This window comes from Tetrao urogallus (assembly GCF_951394365.1).
Source record: "Tetrao urogallus genome assembly, chromosome: 2".
In the NCBI taxonomy this organism is placed as follows: Eukaryota; Metazoa; Chordata; class Aves; order Galliformes; family Phasianidae; genus Tetrao; species Tetrao urogallus.
In genome coordinates, this window is record NC_136814.1 from 24,055,482 (window position 1) to 24,069,144 (window position 13,663).

The window sequence follows — 13,663 nt, forward strand, 5'->3', positions numbered from 1 at the left end:
CCAGGGATATTCTTCAATATTTTTATGCATGTGAGATCTAAGAAATGACTGTGTAGTGTACATTTTTGTAATCTTTTTTATGTGCCTTTTAACAACAAGCAGTTCAGGATGTGGTTATATCTTAGTGTATTAGACATGTTTACTCTCCCTTTGGGCATTTAAAATGCCTAAAGTCCTCTTTTCATTATGAACTGTGTGTCAAAATGTTGGTTTGGATATCAAATTCTAGCTCTTGTAACCCTGTCATTAGGAAGAGTCTTTGTCTGCCTGCGTTGCTCTTTTGATTCCTTTGTTTTTGCTTTTTTTGTGTTCCCCTGATAGGTCTATCCTACACCTTTCTATAGCTAGCAGAGTAATGCAGAGTTGGGAAAACATGTTTTGCATTACTGAGACTGCGGACTCACTGTAAGCTTTCTCACAGATTCATCTTCAATGAAAGGCAGAGGGGTGGGGAAGAAAACATGCTTTTCCATGGGACTACAGAGTATGTGAATTGCCTTCTCTTTCAACCTATGGGGCACCCTTCAGATTTCAGCACAAATGGAAGAAATATCTGATTTCCCATTCCATCTGGATTCAGTTTCTTTCTTCCTCTTTGTATAGTTTCTTAGAGACATTATGGAGCTCACTGGAGGGGCTGCTTACAGATGACTATGGCTGCACTGGGCATAGTGCCAGAATTTCACTCCAGGAGGCTGCAACAGGAATCTTTAATTAACTTGAACCAAAACATTGAATGGCAAAGAACAAAAGAGTGGGGGTGGGGGAGGAGAGGAGGAAGGGAGGGAACAGAAAATAATGTTTCCCATACTAGAATCTCCATTTTTGGTCATGGAATGACAAGATCATAATGTCGTCCCTTATTTACCAGAGCAGAGGTAATAATTCTTAACTATTGTCTTAGTAAGTTTTGCCTTTCTTTCTGCTAATAAAATTAATATCTCTGGTTGCTATTTGTACAAATTAGTGAATAGTATTCTATCAAATCTTACATCAACTTATAGCTTGATAACATACAGCCTCTACATTTTACATTATTCTAAATAGGAGGTGGCAATCTCCGGTATCTTGAATATTGCATAACTTCAATGCATTAATGTGACTGTGCACAGGAGTTCCAGATGTTGAGCAAGATCTTGTTCTGCTCAGCATAGTGCCAGTATGGTACATCCTTGTCCTCAAAAGTTTACATTCTAGGCATAAGAAAGAATTAGATACAGACAACTTACTGATAACTACTTACTGAAACAGCATTATTCATCATTGTGAAATGTTTTCAAAACAGATTGGATAACATTTCACACTTACTTTGGGGAAGTATACAAAATGCAAAACAGTAGAGAAGCAGACCCAAAATACTTTTCTCTCTTGAGATCAAGGGAATGAGTGCAGTGATTTCTTTGCTGTCCCTTTCCTAGCTAAATATGCATGCAGAATAATTACTGTAAATGCAAAACTAATGGTGATTTCATGCATATGCATTCAAGGGACTTTGTGATCACGGATCTGGTAGTGTTCTAGTTAATGAGGCTCAGTTGCTCAAATATTCGTGAAAACAAACATAGCAAAGATTTGTACATGCTCAACATGAATCTATTTACACATTGAAAGGAATATTCAAGTGTGAATTGGTTTGCTAGCTGGTGGTTTGGAGCTTATTAGGTTTGCATCTTCAGCTTAATGAAGTCCTGAAAGAATTCATTGTATTCATTGCCTGATATGAACCAACATGTGATAGATGGGGACAAGCAGGAGATTCACTTAAAAATTCACAGTCCTGAGCCACACCGAGATACTAATGTAAACATACCCAAAGTCAAAGAATCACAGACTCGTAGGGGTTGTAAAGGACCTCTGGAGATCATCTAGGCCAACCCTAGTGCTAAAGCAGGCTCCCAACAGTAAGTTACATAGGAAAGTGTGTATGTTTGGTGGCCCTGGTAGGCAGGGGGGTTGGAGCTACATGATCCTTGAGGTCCCTTCCAACCCAGGTGATTCTGTGATTCTGTGATTCTGTGAAAGTGTACAGTTTTGAAAATCTCCAGAGAATGGGATGCCACAGCCTCTCTGGGCAGCCTGTTCCAGAGGTCTGTCACTCTCACAACAAAGTTTTTCCTCATGTTCATATGGAACTTCCTGTGTTCCATTTTGTGCCCCTTGCCATGTCATTGAGCACCACCAAAAAGAGCCTAGCCCTATCCACTTAACTCCTACCCTTTAAACATTTGTAAGTATTGATAAGATCCCCTTTCAATCTTGTCCAGGTGGAACAGTCCTATGTCTCTCAGCCTGTCCTCAAAAGGGAGATGTTCCAGGGCCCTCATCATCTGTGTGGCCCTCCACTGGGCTCTCTCTAGAAGATTCCTGTCAATCTTTGAATTGGGGAGCCCAGAACTAGACACAGTACTCCAGATATGGAACACCAGGGCAGAGTGAAGGGGAGGAATCACCTCTCTTTACGCGGCCACGCTCTTTTGAATGCACCCCACTATACCATTGGCCATCTTAGCCACAGGGGCACACTGCCAGTTCAGGGACAACCTGATGTCCACCAGGACACCTAGGTTCTTCTCTGCAGGAGTGCAAAGAAACTTTTCATGCTCAGAAGCATATATACCCTTCATTGTTTCCTATTAATTTGCTGTTGTGTGCTATATTTCACTTCTCTATAAAGTGATCATGTATTTGCTCAGTATACGGGGAGAACCTGGCGTACACAAGCTCCAGCACCCACTTAAAATTGATAGGTTCCTACACAGGCCTGATGTTGATGTGTCTTCTTCAAATCATATTGGGAGAATTTGAAAAAGAATTTAAGATCCCCAATCTGAATGCGACATCTTCTGTAAGACTCTGCTCAGGTTTATAGAGAGAAGGGGACCTGGGTAAAAAAAGCATTGAATGTGCTTTGGACAGTTCACTGGCACATTTTTGCAGTTACTTCCATTGGAAGCCATTATGAAAACACATAGAAGACTTGGAGAAATATATTTTATACATATATTCTCAAATATAGAAAAACTCTTTTATGAGTCTATTTAAATCATCTAACTTAAAAGGATTTATGTATGAGCTGTACAAGGAATATATTAGAGTGATAGCAAAATTACTATCTAAAATGAAAACTCTGCTCAGAGTTAGTCTAGTGGAACTCTGCAATAACTCTATTTAAGTCAAAGATTTAATAGCACAAGAATTTTTTTTCCAAGGTTGTTTTTGGTCTCACAAAGACAGTTATATGTGTCTCTGAGTGCATGTGTGGGAAGGTAAATATAGATTCATAGCTGATTGGATCCATAGAAACATAGATATCTGCTATGTTATTGAAACACAGTAAGTAATTGAGCATAGTTATTGGATTCTGTGAAGAATGAATGTGATACAATAGCTATTCCCCACCTCATCATTGATATGCTGGCTCACTATGGATTTTGTATACGATAGACTCTGTTTTAAACACTTAAAGATGTTACATACGTCTATACTGAAGTCAGCATTAGTTGTTTCTGGCCTTACTTTGGCAGATGGAATGATCTTAGCAATATAAAACCAATCTCTCACACAATATATTCCAACTTAGAGGTTTCTCTATTCTGTCACTTATTATCCTCAAAAATATAAAAACAAGAAAATGGTCTCAAATTCAAACTGACAGCAGAATAAACCTTTTGAAATTCCTAAACCGCATTCATTCCTTGTATAATTAATTCTACTGAGGACAGTAGAGAGGGAACCGAGCGAAAGTTGATTCATGTTCCTTTCACATGACAAATAACCTTCTTCTTTTGCCTGTGTCGAGCATTCACGATTAGAATTGAATTACCGATATGTAGATTCACAATCCTTCACAACAAAGGTGAATACAGGCTATCCTGTTCCATTCTCTTTGACACAAACTTCCTGTTGGAATTTAGAAATTATCTTTTCTACTGAAAATGAGTAACAAATGGCTGTTAGAAAGTCTGAATGCATACATGCTCAATAAGGATAAAGTTACCCTCATTAGAAACGTACGTCATACAATTCCCCAAACCAAAAGAGGTCATTACATGGGAAGGCTCACAGACTTTTTCCCTTAGCTGACTTATCCCAAACTCGGCAGACTTTCATGGGAGCTGCTCACTAGTGTGCCAGTATTGCTTTCCAGTTTGCTCCATGATTACAATTCCCACTAGTTTCCAGGAATTCCTAAATAAGGCCCAACACTTCTCTGCATTAAGATTCTGCCTTACATCAGACTTCAGCAATTTTCACTTTAAAAAAAATGAGGAGGATATATGAGAATTCTCTTGGAGCAGAATTTAAATTAAATGTCCTTATTAATGATGTATGGATTTCTTTCATTGTTTAGGAGGTCTGTGAGCAGTTGAAAGAAACAAGAAGGCTTTTAGTAACGGGCACTAACAGCACCATTGTGTTTGCATGGAAGCTCTTGGCCATTCAGTGTCACAGGGTCAAAAACAATCCAAGCTCCCACACCAAAGCAGTCTGTAGAAGGCCACACAGATCTCACAACACTGATTCTTTAGAGCTTGGGTGGGTTTCTGTGAGTGATATGTTAAGTTCAACTGGGAGATACAGGGGAAATTAACTTTTACTGAAGTTCACACTCATTCAGATTTCCCAGGTGCATTTTATATGTTATATATTTCTTTCTCCTGAGTTATGTTGGAAATATGATGAGAACAAACTGAAGTGTGAATATGAAATGTTATGAGATGATCTTTTGCAATGCTTTTTGTTCTGGTCAGCTGGCATCTCTCTCTGTCAAGCACTGAGTTACATAGTAACAAAGTTAGTTCTTGCAAATAACACAGGAATCATAGAAGTATACCAAGTGAGGGGAGGGAGGAGTGGAAACAGGACTAGGAAAGGCATTTATTTGACTTCATTAACTTTACGAACCATTGCATTTAATTGCTAAGATGATATTCAAACCTCATTTTATCTGGTCCTCTTCTCCTTTTCCTAGCTTTTGCAATGTGAGACCTAGATGTATGCCTGAAGTTGAAACTGACAGCAGCCTTGTGTATTTCAGAGGAAGGTTGAGTGCACATCTGTGAAATAATCAATAAATTCTGCACTTTGCTGCATGATATCAGTCATGGGTTATAGATGTATACTGATTACATATATACGACTCCACTACATACATGTATCTAAATGTTCTAAAAGCATACAGCTGTTGAGCTGTTACAAAGCACATGCTTTGTAGCGTTTTGTTGTGGTGCTGAAAATAATTTGATATCATGAAAGTCCCAAACATTGCCAAAACACTGATATATTATCAATTCTTTTCTCTTTCTTTTCCCAAGGAAATATGCTGTCATACTCTCTCTACTGTAAGAGAAACTTAATAGGATGGGGGAAATGAAAAGCTTTTCAGGCACACAATGCACTTCAAAGTTCCTATTCAAAATGCATGTAGAGCACAGTGCTTTTTCCCTGAAGTCTACCTTCTCATTCATGAGGAAGTTTTACTTCTCTCCTGGCTTCACAACTCTGGCAAGACACTCTTTTCAACCTTTACTGTTACCCTTCTGCAACTTCTACCAATCAAGTTTGAGAGAGTATTCTTTCCTGAGGGTTCAGAGATTTAAGGCATGTTTGTTTCAGTCTCACATCAAACCCATTCAGGAGACATTCAGAAGCACAGGGAGCAAAGTCAGTAACTGAAAATTTTTCTTTCTGACTGGTATTTTAAAGTAAAAGAACATATACCTTATGCTTTGAGTGAAACTGATGTTCACCATAGCAGATCTGTTTGTGTAGTATACAGTGATGTTCCTAGATTAGAAGCAAAATTTCTTTGTGAGGGGGCTAACAATACTGCAGGGGGCCATCTTGCTTCACTGAACTGGAACATCCAGTCTTTTAAGAGCACTCATACATTAGGTTGTAAGATTACTCTCACTATAGCAACCTTCTCCAATACAATCCTTTCTTTTTCTCTCTCTTTTTTTCTCCCTTCTTTTAAAAGAAGCAGCTTTATAACTTAGCTTTCCACTAAACATTTTCTTTCCTGGCATCTTCTATCCTTTCTAACCTCCTCCTCCACTGTCCCAGACAGTTTCTGTTCAGTTTTACAGTGTTCAACTTCTGCACTTCAAATTGTTTATTAAGGTTTTGTTTTTTTTCCAGCACTGAGAAGAACAAGAAAGTGGAGCTCTCCTACAGTATAAGTAAAATGCTAAATCAGAAAATTCATGGCTTCCCTTGATCGCTCTGATCCAATTCCTCTGAAAACTGGGCTTTATATTTGTATTCTCTTGTGAAACAGTGGGATTGTTCTGAATGAAAAGAAAATGTTTTCAATCTCCTATGCTTGGTGAAATTGCTGTACTGAAGGTATAAGAGCAAAATTAATCCACTGGTTTGTATCAGAGCTCATTTCTTATGTCTCTCAAAGGAGTTAAAAATCTAAAAAATAAAATAAGACAATCAGACAATAGATCTCTCCCCAGCTAAGAATACCTCTAACAGCAACATGTCTGCAGTCTAGGGAGGAAAAAAAAGGATATCTTCAAAAAGTCTTTGAATGTAGAATGAACGAATGGAGCCATTTCTTTGTCTGGCCAGAGCAATAGATATTCCTATAAGGCTCATGGCACTATTTGTATCTGAATATGACTACCTGATGGGCCAGAAGCTGCACATGACCTTGCATGAGGTCTTATTTGCCAATTGTTGGTGGCCATACTATGGGTGGAATGATGGAAACCTATCCTGAATACACCTACTCCTGAATATGGTGAACCTTCAGTCTGTAGTAACACTTCAAAGGCAAGAATCAAGACGCAGAACACAATTTATGTCGCTATTTCTATTTTTGACACAGGCTCAGACACACACAAAAAACCTCTAAACAGAAACTTGCAGCAAAACATGAGATATAGTATGAGAAAAACAAAACCTGGTTATTACACAAGAGAGCTCCACTCTACCTACCACAATGCACCTTGAACAAATAAAGCTTTACATTTTCCCCAATCTTTAGGCAGCTAGCTGGCAAATAAAATCCTGTTCAAGAATGTCAAAAGAACAGACCAGACATGTTGGGAGCAGTGTTTGTTTAAACTGACACTTATGCTGCATGCCTAACCAAAGAACTGAAAGCAAAAATCCAGCTTATGAGACATACTTAAGAAGAGGGTTTCATTGTAGAAATGAAGAGCCATTATCTTAGTGATGAAGTCTACTTTTGTCCCTGGAGAAACAGAAAAACAAGTTAGCCAACTTCATATGGGTTTGGGTTGCTGACCCTTGATCAGGTGTTGACAGAAACTAGGAAAAGTAGGAGGAGGAGATTTTCTTGGTTATAATATTACGCTCTGCCAAATCTATTTTGAAACTAAGTTGGAAATTTCCTTGCAACACCATATGTGATAACAAAAGTGACCTTATGGACAAACTATTTCACATGCTGCTTCAGGAATGCAGACTGCTGTTAGTATAGCCCAGCACAGAACACAACAGAAAGAAGACTGTATATCATACTCTGCTAAGCTGCATAAGGACATGAAAACTCAGAGTCATCCTTCACCAGCATACAGTACTACAGACATCTTGGATAGAATTTCTAATGCTATTCCTTACTTCATTCTTCTTCAATTTTATGTGATCTTCCAGAAAAGTTAGAAAAGCAACAGCATTGTCTCTTTTAGCAAGTGTAATAGAGGCTAATGTGTGGGTAATGGTATTAACTAGAAAGCATTCAGCAATATTTTTTAGGAAGTTATTCTATATGTGCAAAGGGTATCTTCTTTGCTATAACTTTATTGGGTGACCATTGCTTGTTTTCTCCAAGAACAGTGCACTGAAGTTTGTTGTCTGGGACAGCTGGATCAGTTTCCTTCAGCTAGCACAGTTCAGTGTGACAGGACATACCACTCCTTGCCTTTTCTATCTATACTGTATCTGCATCAGCCCTGATTGAGGCTGCAGAGTTCAGATTACAACAGAGTTTGGCAGTGGCAAACCCTTGTTTCTTCCATGTTAAGGTAAGTTTGATGATCTCAAGTTAATCCCTAAAATAGCAGCTACACAGCACAGAGTGATACCTAACTGGGCAGTTAAAGGGCAGAGTCTGGGATGTTTGTGACCGTACCGAATGATTTATCTATTAACCCTGCTTTCACAGTGGATGACACTACAAGACATTGGAAAGGCAGCATGAGAAAGCCTATTAGAATCATAGAATCACTTAGGTTGGAAAAGACCTTAAAGATCTGTTGCTGTGCACCAGGGCCTGTTTGGTGCTGGTTCTGTGACTGAACAGAAGTACCACGTCAATGTTACAGCCAGAGGGGAAAAATAAATAAATAAATTAAAACTCCTGTTAATAAAGGGCACTGATGTCAGATTCAGCTAACTTTGGTCAAGCAATAAACTTGGAAGTCTTTTCCACCTAAGGGCTTCCTTTTTTGTCTCTGAAACAAAGGAAAGTGAAATGAAAACAAGAACTCCAGACTATATAGCAGAGCATTATGCGACTAAGCCAGCTGTTGTTCTGATACTGTTATTTCTGTTGTCTGGTATGTTCTGGCAGAATGAAAAGCCTAACTATGCCTGTAGAACTGTTACTTTTGATAACTTCTCAGGGCATTATACACTAGTACAATATTCTTTAGCCCTGTGAACCTACACACATATGATAGGGAGTGTGAGTTGCCTACAGTACAGATAGTACCTAAAAAAAAAACATTCACTATTTACTTACTTCTACTAGCAGAAAGGAATATTAGGAGTAGCTTAACTAGTTCTATTGTTTAAATACTCATTTATTAGACGCTTAGTTACATTGAACACTTCCAAAACTGCTGCAAATTATTTACCAAAGATACCAGCTTCAGCAAAGATGCCTTCCAGCCTTGTGAACTTACAGCTATTCATGCACCAAAGTGATAATGAAAGCCAGGCAAATATCTATCAGGGCTGGGTTGAGGTAGTGGTAATGGGGAGGTTCATATTAAAATTCAATACTGTACCAAAGACAGTGGTAGAGACTAAACAAGTGGAAAGCCTTCTCTCTCCTGCACTCATTTAGCAAGCACATGGAAATAATTATTGGCCCAGATACGCATAACCATAATTCTCATTGTGTTCCAAGAGCCAGCATACCAGCCCTGTGCACCCGCACTGAGCTATCCAAGTATTGGAATGCAAGTCTGCAAAACCAAGCGTCAGGACTTGCGTAGCCTCTATTCTCACAATAAAGCTACATTATAAATCAGAACAAGGCTCCACGAACCAGGTCATCTGCCATAAAGTCTACAGGAGTACGTCAGCATGGGATAGGCTTGTTTGAAGTGAAACAGCTCTTCTGTATCTAAAACAATTTATTTATTATTCATGCTTGATCAAGCTTGATTTTTATACAGTAAGTTAAATTAGGAGAAGAGATGCCTGTCCAAACAAATACAGACAACTCAAAATATTCAAAATCATGTTGTTGATATTGTGATGGAAATAGCTTTTTAGAATGTCATAGCTATTTCAAAGAAAATGCTGCGTTGCTTTTAACTAACTCACAGAGCGACCAAATCCAAGATGTTTCCTCTGCATCACGGTCAAAACTACGTGTGCCATGAAGACATGTCAAGTTGCTTCTCTCCCAAAACATTTGTATTCTGAACTAGACCCCTACAAGGTTATTTTAAGGTGAAAGAAAAAAAAAAAAAAAAAAAAACAAGAAAAAAGGTGTAATTACTGTGCATTTAGGTCTTCAGCTCTGTAGGTATGTTCCTGTTTTGAGATAACAAAAGAAGAATCAACAAAATGGCTTTTCTAATTTTAGACTAATGACTGAAGTTGTTGCATAAGCTACATAGTCTCACATAGCATGCCATTGAATAACGTTGGCAGAGGAATAAAAAAAAAAAAAACATTTTTCACAGAAACAGAAAATTATTTCTAGATTAACAGGGAAATAATCAATTCAAGAATAAGAGTTGTACTTTCACTGTCAATTTTCATATCATGTCCTTTCAGAAGATATATTCAAAACTGGAACAGATCAGTTAGCACCATATATATAGCTAGATATATGTATCAGTAAATAAAGAATCTTAAAATGATCACACTGAATATACAAGAATATAAAAGTATAAGCATTGGATGCTCTTAGTCACAAAACAACACAGGAGATTAATAATGTAAGGTTTTACCAACCTATCTGATAACAGGAGAAACATGTCACAATGAACTCTTGGTAAACTTATAGTATTGAGACTGTTTTCAGTGACTAACGAGATGCAAAAACTTAGGGCAAAAGCAAGGTGCAATTGCTTGATTTCTCTCATATACTCTCTGCTATGCTGTTACTGCTGTTCTCCATCTGAAATACTGCGTCCAAGTCTGGAGCCCCCAGTACAAAAAAGACAGGGAGCTGTTGGAGGTCCAGAGGACAACCACGAAGATGATCAGGGGACTGGAGCACCTCCCCTATGAAGACAGGCTGAGGGAGCTGGGCTTGTTCAGCCTGGAGAAAAGAAGGCTGCGAAGTGACCTCATTGCAGCATTTCAATACCTAAAGGGAGCCTACAAACAGGAGGGAAATCAACTCTTCGAAGGGGTTGATAACTGCAGGACAAGGGGAAGTGGTTTTAAGTTGAAGGAGGGGAGATTTAGGTTGGATGTCAGGGGGAAATTCTTTACAGAGAGAGTGGTGAGGTGCTGGAACAGGCTGCCCAGAGAGGTTGTGGATGCCCCATCCCTGGAGGTGTTCAAGGCCAGATTGGATGGGCAGTCTGGTCTAGTATTAAATGGGGAAGTTGGTGGCCCTGCATGTGGCAGAGGGGTTGGAGATTCATGATCCTTGAGGTCCCTTCCAACCCTGGCCATTCTGTGATTCTGCTGTTGCCTCGCTATCTTGATCATAAACAGAGCTTGTTTATAACTTAAGCAGGTAGCCACCATCAGTAATATGATTTTTTTTTCACTGTGGGCTCTAAGGGATTGCTTTACCTCATCCTTCACAGCCCTCTCTGTACAATTCAAGAAGATCTTCAAAATAAGTCAGAGGATTTTTTATAGGTTGGAATTATTTGGTTTCCCTGTCAGAAATGATTCCAGGAGTCCACACTCTGAGCCTAAGCTTGTAGTCTTAGAAAGATAATCATTACTTGCACTTGAGAGCATACAGACAAGCTGTTTGTTCAGAAGCCCAAAACTCCAACCCCTGTTAATGCATCGGTGTTCTTACAGATGATCTACTGAACTTCTTACTGTTTACCAACAGAGCACATTGAGCAAACCAGGTTTAAGACTGTGTGGAGACAACATTGTAAACAACATCGATCAGATTATGCTCCAGTATTTGTGGGAGAAGCTGAACGAAGGACTACCAATTAGAGTCCCACAAATGATAATAGTTAAGTAATCTGCAGTGAGAAAGGAAAAAAAGAGGAATTAATAGAAAAATCACAGTTCAGTTCTCAGTTTCTTCCTCACTTCCTTGATAAATGAGTCTGCAAGTCTAATTTCATACATCACCTATATAACAAAGAGAACATCAATCCTGGAGTACCACTTTCATCTTGGTGTTGCCCCCTCTGTCTCTCCCATACTCAGGCAGCACAGTTAATCCACAGAAGATTCTAAAAAGGCCAGTGCTACAGTCTAAATCTTCTCTGTCTCAGGGACAAACTCAATCTAAGCACAGTAATGCTGTACTGGCAGCAATAATGTAGAACACCTGTGCTAGAAAGCACCAAGGTGTAAGGAATTGCTGCATTCTCTCATTACCACAGTTTCCTTCCATTTTTTTAAAGTCAAAGGTGTAAATACCAACTTGCTATTTCAGCTGTATGTTTTTGTTAACTACATAGTTGTCTTCTACAACCAATTTCATTTGGAGATGATTGCCAAAGTCTTGGTTGTGACCACACTTCCAAGGTGTCACATCCTGTAAAGGTTCAGTCTTGACGCCTGTGTAGGCTACAAGCCACGTCCAGTTCTGGATCATTGCTTACTTTGCCAGCTAGCACAAACTTTTAAGGAGCAAGATGGGTTAAATGATGTAAAGAGCTATTAGTAAGTAGTTTCCTAACCCCAACCCCCAATCTGCAGAACAGTGATCACTGAATCACGGTGTAAATTAACTGTAATAAACAGAGAAGGAAAAGAAAAAAGAAAAAAAAAAAAAGGAGAGAGAGAAATAAAAGAACTTACTGGTTTCAGAAAGACCATCTTTCAACAGCAGAGTACTGTCAGTGATGAGGGAAGAAAACACATAAATGTTTTTAGCAAGTTAAAACAATTATCTTCTAGGTGAATATTAGGTATTCATTAATGTCTTTCTGTTTAACCTATCCTAACATCTATTCTTCAGTTATTCTGTTACCAAATTAGGAAAGAGAGAGAGTCAGAAATAAAGAGAGATTTTCCCTTTACTTTACTTTGCACTCTGATGGCTGTAACAAGAAAAAACCTTTCTGGCTCTATTGAATGAATGGTCAAAGGTACCTTTGCGGTTCCTTCACAGGGCGAACTAATCTGTGACAACTGTAGCTAATCTGATAAGAAGGCCTGCATGTGTGCTAATGTGCTAATATGAGGGGATTCAGGGCAGGCAGCGGTAGTGAAAACCCACTGCTTCCTAAATGGACCCTCCTATGCAATAGCCCCGGCAACATATGCGCATTTTAACACCCGCTTAACACCGAAACAATGCAGTGCCCTTTGTTGTGTGACGCAGAGGAGCGATTCCCATGGTGGGAATTTCTGCCTCACAGGCAACGTTCTTTCAGAGGTGATACAACAGGCTGGTGGCCTGGACCAGGAGCTGGGGCTGGGTCGGCCTGGATGCTCGGTTACATCCACATGCACGAAACAAGAGGCTTTTGCTTGCTCCATGGCTGAGAAAATGTGCGGGAGGGATTGGGATAGAGAGGATGGAGGGGACAATTGGTGTAATCATGTTGGGCCAGGTCTCTAGCCAGGAAAAAAACAACTTCTAGACTATGGTGCTTTATCTGAAAGAGCTCTAATCAGGTTGACACCAGTGTGTAATCTTGTGCTATACTTATATATCGTCCTTGGATTAAAATTTGTGTTCCACAGGAAAGATACATCACATCTTCTTGCTCCATTAGTTGTTGTAATGTACCTTCAGGAAAATTTCTCTTACAGACAGGCAACTTATTATTAGTATTGATCATACAGTAGGGAAGAAGACTTTGTGGATGTTTTATCTTCAGGAGAAAGACTATCATGACACCTTCTGGGCTATCATTGAGTAGGGTTGGGCTGCATCTTTTGGACACACGTGTTCCCTGCAGACTGCTGTGGATCACGGTCAGTTCACCATGTTCCACCGTTTCCAGGTGTCCCACAGTCTACTACTGCAAGGGGGATGTAAAAGTGTGATCCTTTCAATAGGAATTTTTAAAATTAAATCTTATAATAATACATATAATAATATGTATATATTAATACATATCTGGAGACTGGTACTCACCTGAAAAAAAGAAATGTTTACTAACCTACTCTTGTCATTGGAAAACAAAATCTTAAAACGGTGTCTTTGCTCTTTTGGTTTCCATCAGTGCTTTTTCTGTATGTCAGAAAAGCACAGTTACTGTGAGCTTCACAAAAGCATATGGACAACAGGCACAGACTAAAATACAGAAGATTCCATGTTAATAGGAGAAAAAATCTTTTT